A 14,621-nucleotide genomic window follows, 5' to 3' on the forward strand; every position below is an offset into this window, starting at 1 on the left:
AGGGGACACTTTGAACCAGAGGGGATCCTATAGATCAAAAAGTTGACCCAGTTTGATTCCGCACCCAAAAACGAACATCTGTCAGACGAACTCCAGTTGTTTCCCAGTATTTCAGTTAAAACGTGGACCAAATTGTTCTGAAGAGAGGCGCGTGTGCTGGATATGACGCGTCCAACCACGAACACGTGACGTGTAGAGGAAGAAGAAGCGAAAGTGAAAGTTCCCAACTTCGGGCTCCATCTTGAGTGACCGAGCCCTGATGGAAAACCTCTAATATTCAGGTAGCATTTGGTTCTTTCACTGCTGTCGTCTCGAATCAATGTTCCGCTGCGAGATGCGGCTTAATAACCTGCGTGTGCGCAATGAGCGTGCGCGTGTTTCGGACGCACATTGCGGCTGGTCGACGGGACTGTTGTGACGGATGATCAAACTTTGTAGCGTGTTTCCTCTAACTGCGTTTTCCGCTAACCCTGAGCCAACATTTTAGAGGTTGAGGAAGCACATTTTAATACTCACAATAAGTCACAATATTATTTGCAGTTAGTGGAAAAATCCACGGAAAGAGGGACACAAACGCGACAGTTTTAGCCTCCTCTCTTTGTCCCTCCACCAGGGGGACAATCAATCCTTTATTTAAAAAAGGAGAGTATGGAAAGAGGGAGAGATCAAGGCATTCCATTTTATTGTTTTAACAACTGGTTCTTTGTGGAATATGAATTTGTTATTATGGATTTATGAAATGTGTTCTGTTTTGAATGAAGCAGTCAAGAAAACGAAAGGAAACCTAAACCCATGGTGTTTTGATATTTTTGGTCCTGTACATGTGGTCAGATCAGATTAGTCTGAGCAGAATTGGGTGTTTTTTGCCCTTTGCTGTGTGTCATCTATTCTATTCAGCATGTTGGGTTGCTTGACTTCTGTTGGGTCGTGGCAACTTGATCATCACTTCTGAGATATTGACACACCTTTTTCCTGAGGCTGGCTCCAATGCTGCCAACACACCTGGCCATGGATATGGTGGGACTTCTGTGATGAGTGGGGTCAGAGGTGGTGGACAAGCTCTGCTCCAAAACAAGCTTGCTAGATATGTTTGGGATCTCCTCCGCCACAACCAGCAGCTGCAACTAGTAGCTGTGCACGCCATGCAGAGTTTTGACCTCTAGGTCAGGCTACAGATGTTTTTTCCAGCACCATCATGTGTTGGTGAGAAACATGATGCGCCTGATCAAAAAAGCTGCTTGTAATCTGACAGACGAGCCATGATGAGATGTCAAGGTGCGTTGTTGAAAATGAAGATCCTCTTCTTGGAATCCTGTCTGAGATGACAGAAGATGATGCTGCATTTGACCCACTTTGATGATGTGATGACGTATTTCTGTTTAGTTTTGAATGCATTCTCATCTTATTTGTTGAATTTAATGTTGAGAACTGACATCTTGAAAGAATTTAGGTTTTCTTGTAAACCATAACCAGATAAAAAAATGATTTCATTTGTATTTGTGTGCGTCCGTCTAATGCCACCGCACCTTCTGAAACACCCAGGAGAAACATTTTTTCCACAACTATTTTATATTTAACATGGTGTAAACTTTTAAGATGTCCCAAAACTTTTTTCCAATATATATGTGGCCTGTATGATGTACAGGGTGACATCATATAATAGATTTTGATGTGAATGAGCCGACAATACGTCACTGGACAGACCTCTGCTTGTCTTCATGCTGAGAATCATGTTCTTTAATCTTCTTTTCTGTGTCAGCAGACTGTTCCTGCTTAACCGTTTAGACTCACATTTAAAAATGAGCGAATGTGTGATGGAAGAGGAAGAGAGAGCAGAGTCCACAGTGCCCAGCTGTGTGTCCATGAAGAGCGACAGGTCCAAAGGGAACCCTTTAAACTTCGGTATCAGATCTCAAGGCTCACCTTTAAAGTAAGGTTTTCTGAACCACATAACTCTGCCTTAGAACATTTCACAACCACACAAAACATCATTTTGTAGGTATTAGCCTCTACTATCGTGAAAAATGAAATTCATCAGCTCTTTAAAATGAAACGGTGCACAGTCCTTTCACCATGTTGGCCTGTGGAAAACCAGTGTTGTGGGCCCAATGGACCAGCGTCCCCGTCGTTGCCGGACCACCGTTGGCCACCAGTTGGGTTTTGGGATCAAAGTGGGGGCGTTTCCTGTATCCGGTTCTCCTCACGGATCCATGACTACAACATGTTGCTGCAAGTGCAGAGACGTTTGCTCTGGAAAGAACTTTAGAGCACATTCAGTGCTGCAGGATGAGGGGCTGGAAAAGGTGCCAGTTCTTTTCTCACTGCAGGGAACAGTTAAAAAAAGCAGCTTAAACTCTGAAAATGTGAAAATTATAGAGACATCACTGATTTATTGATTCAGTTGTTATCCAGAATGGATTAGAAATGTTCCTGTTTGATAAAAATGCAGTGAATTGGGATTATTGAACTACAACCTCTACAGATTATTTACCTTCATCACAGTCTCATCAATATTTCTGATATTTCCTCAGGATGGACGAGGACAGAGCAGAGTCCACAGTGCCCAGCAGGGTGTCCCTGAAGAGTGACCACTCCAAATATAAAGGAATAGACTTCAGAAGTTCAGAGGAAATGTAAGAAAACTAAAGTGTGATGATGTGTTTGTGTGGCACCCTTTACACTTCAGTATTGGACCTCAAGGCTCACCTTTAAAGTAAGGTTTTCTGAACCACATAACTCTGCCCTAGAACATTTCACAACCATACAAAACATAATTTTGTGGGTATTAGCCTCTACTATTGTGAAAAATGAAATTCATCAGGTCCTTAAAATGAAACGGTGCACCAACATGTCAGGTGCTCGCTCCCATTAACTCCCATGTTAATTTTAGTGTGGTAAATCTTTTAAAACTGAAAATTGCTTCTGTTTTTAACTGGTCATTTCTCCTACATGGGTTAACATCATCTCACTAAAATTCCTAGGCATATATTTTAAAGTTTCCCAACAATATCCATCATTGCAGAGTGCTCCAGCTCTCCATTTAGATACGGATGGGTAAGACATGGCAGGTCTGTGCAGCTTGTTCTGCCACACTGTTCCACCACATGTCATGAAAATTCATTAAAAAGTCTATTTATAAGGCTCCTGGTTCTAATAAACCCATAGACCGCAACATCAGTCATTTCTAAATGGTTGAAATAAGCTTTTGAATACGCGTGACCTCTGTGCTATTTAATGATCAGTTTCAGAGACCAGACTACTGTATTTGGAGCATAAATGGAGAACTTTTGTTCTGTTCTATGAGTTTATATTCCTGATTTGGCACTTTTATTTTTAACATTAATTCACAATGAGGAAAAGCCACTAAACACTTAGATCAAATACACTTTTCTCCAACTAAACGAGCTTGTTAGAACGTAAATAACTTTATATATTTTGCTCAGTGTTCATTCAATCTTCAACTGTCAGAGCAAACTGAAAGTAGAAGTGAACGCAGCCTTTCTTAGGCGTTGCTAACGCCCAGTAGACATGTATAACCACTATTCCCATTTTTGACAGGTATCAGAAACGGTCTGCTTCCATTGGAGATTCCTCCTGTCCCGAGGGTGAAAAGAAACGGAGAACTGAACTGCAGACCGCCGACCTGAACAACAGCGTCTCACGTAAGCTCCTACATTTGTATTTATAAGATACTTTTGGGTCGGAATAAAGGAACAACTTGTGTATTTACAATGTGCAAGAGAAGATCCAGAGAGCACTTGTTTGGTTCCACTGGAACCCCTGGACCCTCTTCAGACCTTCCTAAATGCTTAGACAGTATTTAGCAACATTTAGTCATTTAGTTCTGGAAAGTGTTAAAGAGCTGAAGGCAGGTGACCTTTACAGGACAATGGGTCTGCTGAGTATGATGTGTTTGGAGAAGGTTTGATGTGTTTTTCTAAATATCATCCAGCTTTTACCAGCTGTTTAGTCCAAGCAAACTCTTGGAAGACATGGAAATGGTTGTTATAGACTAAATTACATTGAAACCCAATGAAATAAAAGAATAGGTGTACATAAGAAGACATAACATTTCAAACTGACAGTGAGATGGGTCATGACCCGACTGTTGCTTCTATCATTCAAACATGACAGAATATTTTCCAGTTGAGGACATCTGTGTTACTGCTGTAGATGACAATTGTAAAAGGATTTAAAAGATTGTTTGTTTCAGAGGGTGGTGAACTGCAGGAGGTGATAGAAGGACATAAGATGAGTCTGAAGAGAAGATGTGAACATGTGACTGAAGGAACTCATGAAGCAGGAAGTGGAACCCTGCTGAACAAGATCTACACTGAGCTCTACATCACTGAGGGACAAAGTGAGGAGGTGGACACACAACATGAGGTGAGACAGCTTGAGAGAACCTCCCAGAAGAACATCCAGGACACTCCAATCAAGTGCCAGGACATCTTCAAAGTCTTATCTGAGCAACAGAGACACATCAGAGTGGTTCTGACCAACGGTGTCGCCGGCGTTGGAAAAACCTTCTCAGTGCAGAAGTTCAGTCTGGACTGGGCAGAAGGTTTGGAGAACCAAGACATCAGTCTGGTGCTTCCGCTCTCATGCAGGGAGCTGAACTTGATCAGAGATGAGCAGCACAGTCTTCTCTCACTGCTTCATGTTTTCCATCCAACATTACAGAAGATCAGAGCAGAAGATCTGACTGTCTGGAAACTTCTGTTCATCTTTGATGGCCTGGATGAAAGCAGATTTTCACTGGGTTTCAACAAGCATCAGCTCATCTCTGATGTCACACAAGTATCGTCAGTTGGCGTGCTCCTGGTGAACCTCATCCAGGGGAACCTGCTTCCTTCAGCTCTCATCTGGATCACCTCCAGACCTGCAGCAGCCTATCAGATTCCTCCCTCGTGTGTTGACAGGATCACAGAAGTACGAGGCTTCACTGACTCCCAGAAGGAGGAGTACTTCAGGAGGAGGTTCAGTGATGAAGATCTGTCCAAGAGAATCATCTCACACATCAAGGCCTCCAGGAGCCTCCACATCATGTGTCTGATCCCAGTTTTCTGCTGGATCACTGCTATAGTTCTGGAGGACATGATGACCAGAGACCAGAGAGGAGAGCTGCCCAAAACCCTGACTGACCTCTACTCACACTTCCTGAGGGTTCAGATAAAGAGGAAGAAGCAGAAGTATGGAGGAAAGCAGAGACCAGAGGAACTGACTGAGGCTGATAAAGAACTCCTTCTGAAGTTGGGTCGGCTGGCGTTTGAACATCTGGAGAAAGGAAACATCATGTTCTACTCAGAAGACCTGGAGCGATGTGGACTGGACGTCTCCGAGGTGTCGGTGTACTCAGGAGTTTGTACAGAGATCTTCAAGAGAGAGAGTGTGATCTTCCAGAAATCAGTCTACTGCTTTGTTCATCTGAGCATTCAGGAGTTTCTGGCTGCCGTCTACATGTTCCACCGTTACACCAGGAAAGACACAGCGGTTATGAATCAGTTCCTAGAATATTCTGAACCAATCCCCTTTTCCGGGTTTGCTGGGTTGTTTAATGACGATCCAGTCACATCTCTTGATGACTTCCTCAGGGGAGCACTAATGAAATCTCTCAAAAGTGAAAATGGCCACCTGGACTTGTTTGTTCGCTTCCTTCATGGTCTCTCTCTGGAGTCCAATCAGAGGATCTTGGGTGCACTGTTGGATCAGAGGAACAGCCACCCAGAAACCATCCAGAAGGTCCTCAACAACCTGAAGAAGGTGAACAGTGGTGGAATCTCCCCAGACAGAAGCATCAACATCTTCCACTGTCTGATGGAGATGAAGGATCAGTCAGTCCATCAGGAGATCCAAGAGTTCCTGAAGTCAGGGGAGATATCAGAGAGGGAACTGTCAGAGATCCACTGTTCAGCTCTGGCCTACCTGCTGCAGATGTCAGAGGAGGTTCTGGATGACCTGGACCTGCAGCAGTACAACACCTCAATGGAGGGACAACGTCGCCTGATTCCAGCTGTGAGGAACTGCAGGAAGGTCGTGTAAGTAAAGATTTCTGGGGCCGGACATCGGCGTTTAAATCAAGCGAGTGGATCATGTCAGGCAGCAATACCCCCTCCAGTGGTCATTCCTTCAATTCTTTATTTCCATTGCAGCGTCCATAAATTAAAAACAACAACAATTCATCCAGAAATGTTCAACACTGGCTGGATATAAGTTCAAAGGTCAATCCAGACAAACCAACATAAGGCAGGAATAATAGGAGCCACAAGTTAACTGACTATCATGAAATTACTGTCATGTCATTAAATAACTTTTGTTTGTTTGTATACATCGTATTCTAACGACAGAAAAACACATTTTAACTAATGACACGTGACTATTTTGCTTCATTTGTTCAACGTAAAAACAGCCGGCCTCGTTGGTTTGAATGGGTGTTTTAGGTCTTTGTGGCGGTTCCGTTTGGAGCCTTTATGTGACCCACAAAGTTGTTTGAGCCTTTCCACACCCGTTAGGTGGCAACTTCATCACTAGCAACAAAAGGTGCAGTGAAAATGATTTGAAGGGAAACAGGCAGATAGAACAGAAGCTGAGGGCAATCGATGCAACCAGAGACTCTGATGTCATCGATCGGATCGCTGAATTAAGACTTGACGCACCATCGTACAAATTGGATGCAATGCAAAATATCCAAAGAGCCGATAGACAGATAAAAAGATGCACGTTTCTTTAAACCATTTGCTACAATCATTTTAAATATTGAGTAATTATGAGCTGTTCTAAAATAAGACAAATGTTGAGAATAATTCAGTTGCATTTCAGATCTGATGGTCGTTCAAACTGTTGCTCTACGGTGTTGAATTTAGCTTTTCCAGGAAATGAGCTACATTTGTGTTGAGGTCGATTCTCAGATAAGTTGATGAGAAATCCCAAAGTTTGACTCACTATTTTTGTTTCATACACAACAGACTGGCTGGTCGTTTTCTTTCAAAGAGTGATTGGGAAGTTGTGACCTCAGCAATGACGTCAAACCCTTCTCATCTACGGGAGCTGGACTTAAGCAAGAACAAAAACCTGACAGATGCTGGAGTAAAGTTACTGTCTTCTGCAATGATGCATCCAAACTGCAGACTGGAGATGCTCAGGTCAGGAGGCCTCTGTTGGTCTTTTCTAAATTTCTTTACATTTTCTGCTTTTCTCTTCATTTTCTGATTTAGAAATGTGTTTTTATTTGCCCCATTTATTCCTTTTCCAGGCTGAGTGGCTGCTGGTTATCAGAGATCAGCTGTGAGTCTCTGGCCTCGGCGCTGAGGTCCAATCCCTCCCATCTGAGGGTTCTGGACCTGAGTCTTAACCAGCTGAAGGATCCAGGAGTGAAGCTGCTCTGTGGTTTTCTCCAGGATCCTCTCTGTAAGCTGAAGATGCTCAGGTCAGTCAGAGATGATCCAGTACTTTCCCAGGTGTAACTAGTTAGACAATAAATGTTTCCATGTTTGATCTGTGTTATAAACGTAGTGTTACAGTTCTCAGAAAAAAGACCACACAGGACAGATTTGCAGTATTAAATTGGTTGTGGAAATCTGTCCCATGTGAGGATGGTCATCAATGACTAGAAAGGAAGTACCAGTTGTAGATTTGTCTTGTTTTATTTTAGGCTGGCCACAAAACCGCCCAAACATTCAGACCCATCAAAAATGGTTCTTCCTGTCTTTTAAAGATCAGAAGGAAAACTAGAAACCCCAAAAAGAAAGCTGCTGCAGTGTGCCATGCCCCTTCTCTCCTGAGAAAAGCCATCCCAAAAAAGAGAAAAGCCCAAGTGTGAAGTGAGCACCCTGTTAAACCTTGGTACCGAAAGCCTGCAGTCATTCTCATCTGAGGTGGCTTCATTCCAGCCAGAAGCCCAAACCTGCCTCCCTCTTAAAGGGGCAGCAGGTCAGTCCAACCACAGAAACCTTCATGAAGATCTGAAGCTTTCAGCATCCACAATTGTTGCACCTCACTTCCATTGGAGTCCAAATCAGAAGTCAACAAGTTGATTCTACACCGATTCTACACAATGCAACCATTTTAAAAAGGTTTCCATCCATAAGTTTTCACACATTTTTAGATAAATCTGTTTGTTCATCGCCTCCTTCTGTTGTAATGGTCATTAAAGAAAATGACCTTATTGGAGTTTTTCTCCTCACAAATATGACTTTCTATGAACGATGCAATAAATGCAGCTTGCAATCTAAGACAATATGGAAGTATGTGTATATAATAGTAGTGGAAGTAGCTCATAAAATAATACATTTGCTCTTCTCATCGAATCTTTCTATGTTATTAAAGAAAAACCTGCTCTTAGTCAACAACATCTAAGACATCAACCAAAAATCCTAATTTTATACAATCTAATATAAAACAGTAGAGAAGACTCTTTCTGCAGAGACACTGGTGGCAGGAATGCAGAAGTATCACCTGCTCAACTTGGAAGGTGGAGCAGAAACCACCAGCTGAGAAGGTCCTCAGCGAGAGGAAGTGGTGGAGAACCATGAAACTTGCTAAGCTCCACCTCAGCTCCAGAGACGGGCTGAGCTGGAGCTGTGGCACCAGGTATCGCCCAGAAGAGCCTCCAACAAACGAGCTCTTCTCTTGGGAGGAGAGGGCTTTGAATCTCAGCTCAGTGTGCTTGTCTCTAGTAGGTGGCAGCTGCACCTTTTCCTGAGCTCCTTGTTGATGCCCTGAGGGGAATTGATGCTCCTGCAATGTTTTCTGGCAGCATTGAGCTTGCAGTGGGGCAATCAAACACACTGTGGGGGGGCTCTCTTTCCTTCTCTCATCTGGAGAACAAGTGACACCAGCTGCCAATCATTGTTGGAGAAATGTGCAGTCAGGGGAACGATGCGTCCAGACTATAGCCACCCTTCCAGCATCCAGCAGTGTCTAAAGCCTTTGATTTGGTTTCACCAGAGAGTGTAGGGATTGCAGGGTCGCTGCAGCATCGCCCACAAGCTGTCAGGAGTGGGTCGCTTTGTCCCAACTCCTGACAAGAGTTGAGTGCTATTGAGAAATGTGGTCTCACAAACTTGGAAGGTATTTTGACCTACACACACTTTACATACGCTGTAGATCTTGTCCAACCGCCCTGAAAGAACCCAAAATAGGAACATACGGCAGATAAGCCGGTGCAGGACCAGAGGTTTGTTGCTTGTAAGCTGTGTTTTGCTCTGGTACATGTTGATTTTTATTTGTCTTCTCTCAAAATAATTGTTATTTTAGCCTAAGTGGCTGCAGTTTATCAGAGACCAGCTGTGATTCTGTGGCCTCAGCTCTGAAGTCCAACCTCTCCCATCTGAGGGTTCTGGACCTGAGCTCCAACACGTTGCAGGATTCAGGAGTGAAGCGGCTCTGTTCTGGACTGGAGAGTCCAAACTGTAAACTGGAGATGCTCAGGTCAGTCTTCATTTTTCTACCTATATACCAGCTGCTAAGATGGTGAAGTGAGGCTGTTCTCAACACTGCTGTGATGCACCACATTAAAAAAATTCCTTCTAATATCGTGAATTCAGGTCTGACCCAACTAAGAACTAACGTAGGTTTAGTACTGACGCAGATAACATGCAGACCTGCACCGTATAACCTCATCCTGCATTTTTCAGATTGATTAACTGCAGTTTATCAGAGATCAGCTGTGGCTCTCTGGCCTCGGCGCTGAGGTCCAATCCCTCCCATCTCAGAGAACTGGACCTGAGTGGGAACCAGCTGCAGGATTCAGGAGTGAAGCTGCTCTGTGGTTTTCTCCAGGATCCAAACTGCCGACTGGAAACTCTGAGGTAAACACCATTCTCAAAAATGTCCATTATTCCATCCGAGGGTCCTCACACTTTCTGAGTGTGTGTGTTGTGCCCAGTTCCTTCAGGAGGGGGGGCCACACGGGGACCACTTATTCATGATAAACTGATTTAAGGACAATGAAAAAGCCCACAGATGGTAACCAAAATTAGACAAAGCTAGGTGAGGGTGCCTGGTAGACACCAGCCAACGAGGAGGGAGATGGTGAGGGAGACAGGAAGTCATCTAAGACAGGTTGTGCCTTTAAAGATGAGCCACAGGTGAGATGGATCTCCATGATGAGATGGGAGGGAAAGAGGTGGGAGAACCTGGGAAGAGTGAGGGCCAGAACAATATATATTCTCCTTTGGAACAGTGCAAACCTGAGAGGTTGAAATTGTGGTAATTACATATTACTATCATTTTTTAACCTGTAACTAAATTAAATATTTACAGATCATGCCTTTGATTAACCTTTCAGATTAATACTGGTTTCACTTATAACCTTATAAAAGTTTCCCTTCTTTATTTAGATTATGGCACTGCAGCTTATCAGAGACCAGCTGTGGCTCTCTGGCCTCGGCGCTGAGGTCCAATCCCTCCCATCTCAGAGAACTGGACCTGAGTCAGAACCAGCTGCAGGATTCAGGAGTGAAGCTGCTCTGTGGTTTTCTCCACTTTCCAAACTGCCGACTGGAAACTCTGGGGTAAACACCATTCTCAAAAATGTCCATTATTCCATCCGAGGGTCCTCACACTTTCTGAGTGTGTGTGTTGTGCCCAGTTCCTTCAGGAGGGGGGGCCACACGGGGACCACTTATTCATGATAAACTGATTTAAGGACAATGAACAAGCCGACAGATGGTAACCAAAATTAGACAAAACTAGGTGAGGGTGCCTGGTAGACACCAGCCAACGAGGAGGGAGATGGTGAGGGAGACAGGAAGTCATCTAAGACAGGTTGTGCCTTTAAAGATGAGCCACAGGTGAGATGGATCTCCATGATGAGATGGGAGGGAAAGAGGTGGGAGAACCTGGGAAGAGTGAGGGCCAGAACAATATATATTCTCCTCTGGAACAGTGCAAACCTGAGAGGTTGGAATTGTGGTAATTACATATTACTATCATTTTTTAACCTGTAACTAAATTAAATATTTACAGATCATGCCTTTGATTAACATTTCAGATGAATACTGGTTTCACTTATAACCTTATAAAAGTTTCCCTTCTTTATTTAGATTAAGTAGCTGCAGCTTATCAGAGATCAGCTGTGGCTCTCTGGCCTCGGCGCTGAGGTCCAATCCCTCCCATCTCAGAGAACTGGACCTGAGTGGGAACCAGCTACAGGATTCAGGAGTGAAGCTGCTGTCTGATCTCGTAGAGAATCCACACTATGGGCTGGAGACATTGACACATTTCTGGTTGTAGCCAGTCAACTCCCGCTCATCTGCTGCATCACTCACTGACCACTGGTGAAGAACATCTGTGGAAACATCTGCCGTCTACTCCCTCCATAGATGAAGAATTCCGTTTTTAAAAAGCGCTGGTGGACTTTCAGGAGATCAGTCGATGGTCGACAAAGCAGAAGCAGCTTCGCCTTGAAGTTAAATTAGTTCCTGGTATCACACAATGCATCTTTATAAAGTTCTAAATGGCTCCTCGGCCACTCTTAGAAGCATGGAAACATTCTCTTAATTGTCTCTTCAAATGTCTGTATTATACGTTACTATTTTACATCATGCCTTCAGAATCTTTAGGGTTTAGTATTTACTGTCTCTGTGACATGGAGCATTGGAATATTTCAGCTGCAGCCAGCAAAAACCCATCAGAATGACGGCTATCGGTGGGAACCGCAGGTCATTTGACTTTAGTCAGTCTGTTCAATGATATAGGATTTATTATTACTCCCACGAATACTGTAAATTTAAAGATGTCAAGAATGGAATATCAGCTTAAATGGAATCAAACATAAAGTGAAAAGGCCTCCTTTAAGTTTATTGCAAAAATAAACACTAAATCAAGAGCGACACGCGCCAAAAACGTCTCATTCTCTCTTCTGTCTCCACTCATTCTTTTATATTCTCTTAAGATAATGGGGACGGGGTCGTGTGGTAACAAAACAACCTAATTGGGGACTATATTTTTGTTGCAAGAACTTTGGCTCTTCAGAAGTTTCTATGTTGGCTTCCACAGATTGTGCATCCACTAGAAACTCAGTGTTTTTGAGGAACTACCAGGAGCGGCTGGAGTGGAGGCCAATGACGCTATAGCTACATATAGGTACATATAGATCACCGTTATCCTCAACCCAAAAGACCACCAGTTGGCGCAGCAATACTAAAGATAGGAGGTTGTGGTCGTTGTGCAGACGCGGAGTGATATCACGCACAAACGTGCCCTATGTTCTATATACCGTATGTTCGCGACCAAAGGGCGCACCGTATTAAAAGGTGCGCCTCAGTTACGGGTGCTATTTCTGTATTTAACACATACATCAGGCGCTCCGGATTATAGGGCGTGGGCATGGTAAAACATACCGCTACCATAGCTTAAAACATGCATGCTAGCGCGTATTTAGCAATTTAGCGAAAGCCGGCAAGTCGAACAACCGACAACAATGTTTCCAAAATTAAAATGTTCGTATTTTTCGTATTTTGTTATTAAAGCCCGGAGGGCTGAAGCAGGACCGCTGTTAAAAATGTATCAGTCCGCGCTTCCAGTTCTGGTGCAACGTCCAGTTCTAAATGTATGAATCCGCGTATTGACGTTTCAACGCCCCATCAGTAAACGGAGAGATTTGGATATAGTCCCCCTGAGGTGGTGTTAGAGCAGTTCTTAGCAACTTTCTCTTTGCCTGATAAGAGGTCCAAACATTATTTCACTTCCCTATAAAATACTCTAAAATTTGCCATTCAAGATCAGATCCCACCAGGTATAATTCATCCTCTAAATTTTCACAATTTCTTATTCTGTCAGGCTGTTTTTAAACCTTTGGCAACATCAAATAAAGTACTCAACTGGTATTATGTCAGGCTGGTTTACATCCCATTAAAGAAGCCAGCAGAAATAAAGCACAACAGTTACACAGACTACGCACAATAATATAGAGGATATAAAAAACAGTGCTGAGATGGGTTTGTGTCACTTTAGTAAAATCAAAGCCTTTTTCTTTATGTGCCAGCAATGAACACAATCTAAGAAGTCTTTGACACTAAACATATGGAGCTCTTATAGAACAAACTAAAGATTTGTTGTTATTAAGATAAAGAAATGCAACATTTCCCCCAGAGAAACGATGGCGATGGAAAAAGCCCTGGCTGTGTGTGTGCATCACAGCAGGCGTGGGTTCTCCTCTCTGGAGTCATGCGGGGCTCCTTTGAAGGGCAGATGAGGAGGTTGGTTACAGATTCCCCTCAGAAAGATGATTACGGTGCCAAAGGTCATCACCGGGGTAACCAGGAAGAGGCAGAGTCGGTCTACTGTACGAGCGATGCCGCCATCAACATGAAAGGAATGATAAATGAACGGGTTTAATCCATAAGTTTACACTTAATAGCCTAAGACAGACACTCGCTCCAGCCGATCAGAACGCGCTTGCTCGCCGCTTTGATGCTCTTTAATGATTTCAGGGATGATTCCATCACAAAGTAGAAGCTGAAGAAAGTCGAAAAGAGTTAAATGCGCACGTAGATTCGGCACAGATGGCAGCTTTCACTCTGAATATGATTCCTTTTGTCATTTTGACGCACAGAGTTTAGGCAAAGGTCAGATCTGAGCAGACAGAAACCTTTTAGCATTAGCGTAGCTCCGGCTCCAGACGTCAGCCGCTCCTTTGTTCAAAGGAAATGTCACAAAAGTTACGTCAAAAATATCTATTTTCATCCGTCTCTCGTCTTCTTTTAGCCTGACAGTTGCTGCTCAGGGCACCGTGATTACACCAAACTACAGCCAACCGGCTTCACGAGTTAGCATCGTCACTCCATAGCAACGAGGTTTGGAGGCTGGACTCCCAGCTGGGTCAAAGGTCACCGGCATGGCGAGCTATTAACGGTTCAGAGAAGCTGTTCGTGGTAAAAGTTCTGCAGATTCTTCACATTCGCGCGTGTTGTTGATGAACGTTAAAGGCGTTAGCCTGCGTCTCGTTCGTAGCATCTTTACGGATCACCTAAAATGTTGTCGAGATTTGACTGGCATCAATTTAACTGCAAAAAAGGGTTTCACTTAATTAGCCCTCGTCAGGTCTAGCGAGGGTGATCCTAGCTGACTATAGAGATGACCTTAGCTGTTAATGCTAGGCTAAATTCTCAACAGGCTAAAGGTTTTAGCTTCGTTTCTCTAATTCCTTATTACTAATAGGGAGGGTCTAACATGGTGGAGTCCAACCCCTTTCTTCTGATACGACCACAGTTGCTAGCTACAGATGCTACGTCCTATCTGTGCCGGTCACTCTGGTCGTGGTTCGTATTCAAAACGCAGTTGCCCCGGCGGGGCAGGAGGGTCGCAGTCGGGCCTAATTACCTCTTTACCGGGACGCGATCTCAGCACATCTCGCATTAATCTGCCGCTTTGATCTCCAGGTGATGTCATCAGTCCCAGATTACGAAGCTAGCCTAATTAATCCGAATAAACGGCGCCAGTTTGAGTGTCGTCTAATAGCGTTCGGCCTTTCCCTCTGTCGCTACGCGGAACGTTTCGGGTTCCGGATATATTCCCGAGGACACTTTGACCTCTGTGTCGCTATGGTAACCACCTGAGCCACAGAATATGGTGGCAAATTGATGTTGGAAGCGGCAGCTCTTCCTCCGCCGTGCGTC

General features: G+C 43.9%; 2 long non-coding RNA genes across 2 annotated transcripts; both read left to right on the forward strand.

Moving 5' to 3' along the window:
- Window positions 1-259: 259 nt before the first annotated feature.
- On the forward strand, window positions 260-2,592 carry LOC115252694 (uncharacterized). Its single transcript, XR_003891015.1, has 3 exons — window positions 260-281; window positions 1,763-1,930; window positions 2,532-2,592. It is a non-coding gene; the product is annotated as an uncharacterized lncRNA (long non-coding RNA).
- Window positions 2,593-5,996: 3,404 nt separating this feature from the next.
- LOC115252706 (uncharacterized) lies at window positions 5,997-7,304 on the forward strand. The gene is made up of 3 exons (XR_003891027.1): window positions 5,997-6,038; window positions 6,966-7,142; window positions 7,253-7,304. It is a non-coding gene; the product is annotated as an uncharacterized lncRNA (long non-coding RNA).
- Window positions 7,305-14,621: the final 7,317 nt, after the last annotated feature.

This window comes from Takifugu rubripes, chromosome 15 (genome assembly GCF_901000725.2).
Source record: "Takifugu rubripes chromosome 15, fTakRub1.2, whole genome shotgun sequence".
NCBI lineage: Eukaryota > Metazoa > Chordata > Actinopteri > Tetraodontiformes > Tetraodontidae > Takifugu > Takifugu rubripes.